A 2392-nucleotide genomic window follows, 5' to 3' on the forward strand; every position below is an offset into this window, starting at 1 on the left:
TTTTTCTTGGAGGAAAAGTTACAGTTTACAGTTTAGTTCTCCACATATATTTGTTAAGAGAACACCCTTTAGTTATGGCTCGTCCAACATACCAGGATGTTATAAAACCACTTACAGTTAGGATCCACTGCCAGTTATAAACTGGATGAAGCAGCATGGATTATTGAGGATTCAAATGAATTGCAGCAAGTGTAAGACTGCAATGAACTGGACAGGATGCTCATCAATACAAGATAAATACGTATGGAAATGTCAGCAGAAAGACTGTGCAAAATACAAACAAACCACGGCAATTCGTAAAGACTCGTTTTTTTTTCCGATCAAGATTGTCACTACAGAAATGGATAGAAGCAATATTCTATTGGTGTGAAGATATAAGTGTTACTCAGGCTGTAAATCTCTTGAATCTTTCAAGAGTAACAGTGGTAGACCTTTTTAGTTTTTTCCGTGAAATATCCACAAAATTCTTCGAAAAAAATCCCATTCAGCTTGGTGGTGCAGGACTGATTGTTCAAATTGACGAATCATGCTTTTCACATAAGCCTAAGTACCATAGAGGACGAGCAGCCAAGGAGCCTATATGGGTCTTTGGTCTTGTGAATACAAGTACAGTGCCCTGTTTAGGTTACATGGAGATAGTAAAATCTCGTAGTGCCATGACCCTATTACCCATAATAAAAAAAGTGGTTAGGTCAGGAACGGTTATTCATAGTGACTTATGGAAGGCATACTCAAATATTCAGCGAGATCTCGGTCTTGAGCATCATACAGTCAATCATTCTGTTTGTTTTGTGGACCCACATACAGGTGTGCATACACAAGCAATCGAAAGCTATTGGGGAAGGCATAAAGCAAGGATCAAGAGCATGCAAGGTTGCAAAGGGAATTTCTACATGCATATCTTCAAGAATTTATGTGGAAAGAAAGAAATAAACAAGACACGTTTCATGCATTCTGCAGGGCAATTGCTGATCAATATTCTTAAATTTAACGTTTTACTTTTTAATTTTGAAATATTTGCCAAATTTTGCTTTTTAATTTTGTAATATTACCAAATTGCTATATTTTATTTCAATAAAATGCTCTATTGCCGGGTTATTTATCTATCCTTAATTTAATAATCATCATTGTTGGGCTGATCTTTACAACGTTGTAAAGAACAGCAACCCCAGAGTACCTGAGGGTTGTTTATCTTAACAAGCTAATATTTGGGGTGGCTGATGTTAACAAGTTCATCCTGAGGATAGCCAATCTTTACATGGGTACTCTGGGGTTGCGGATCTTTACAACGTCCAGGCTCGATTATAAAACAGGTGGAAAAGTTTAAATAGTTAGGACCTACTTTAAGCCAAGAGAGGGAGGATGTGAGGCTGAAGTGGACAGTAGGATAAAAGTGGCGTGGGGGAAGTGGAGAGATGTAGCTGGAGTTGTATGTGACAAGAAAATGCCAATCAAGCTAAAAGTCAAGATCTATAGCACAGTGATAAGACTAGTGTTAATCAATGTATGGCTCAGAAACATGGACTCCAAGAAGAAAAGATGAAGTAAAGCTTGAGAGAACAGAGATGAGAATGCTGAGGCAGATTATAGGAATATATTGCTGGTTGAGAGATTGGAAAATAATGAAATAAGAAGAGCAGCTTAGTAAAGACAAAAGGGGTGATAAGAGAGTCACGATTGAGATGGTATGGGCATTTGTTAAGGATGGATGACGAGGAGGGAGTGAAGAGGGCTTGAGAAGAACCTGTTAGAGGAAGAGGATCAAGAGGAAGACAGAGAATTAGGTGGCGAGATAAAGTGAAGGAAGATATGGAGAGAAGAGATTTGGCAGAGGATGATGCCTTTGATAGAAGGTAGTGGAGAACGCACATCAGGCAACCGACCCCTCTCTCTCTCTCTCTCAGCCAGAATCCTTCATGTCTTCAGTTTATTACTATACTAACGCGAGGTCTTCTGAAGCCCCCATGAAGCTGGATTCAGAGCCAGGATCCTTCACATATATTATAACACTAACGAGAGGTCCTGTGAAGCTCCTCGAAGCTGGACTTGAAGCCTGAATCCTTCTCCTCCTCCTCCTTCTCCTTCTCCTACCCGTCTTCAGAAAGTACCAGAGGGCATATTTGAAAACTAAAGTATACATCAATCACCAAGAGTTGTTAAGCACAAGGTCGACACACAGATGAGAGTTGCAATGCAAGAAACAAGGAAGGGATTGGGGAAAAGAAAGTTTGCCAGCGCCAACAGGCCAGAAATCCCCTGGACAAGAGAAGCAGAAAGAAGGGAACAAGATCTTGAATAAAGCAGCACTAACTTTCCTCCTGCTCATTATTTTGCACCTCTTAAAGTGGTGACCCCAGAGTGGTTCCTGGAGCCATTAGCGGACTCAGACGGC

Source organism: Macrobrachium rosenbergii, chromosome 41, assembly GCF_040412425.1.
Source record: "Macrobrachium rosenbergii isolate ZJJX-2024 chromosome 41, ASM4041242v1, whole genome shotgun sequence".
NCBI lineage: Eukaryota > Metazoa > Arthropoda > Malacostraca > Decapoda > Palaemonidae > Macrobrachium > Macrobrachium rosenbergii.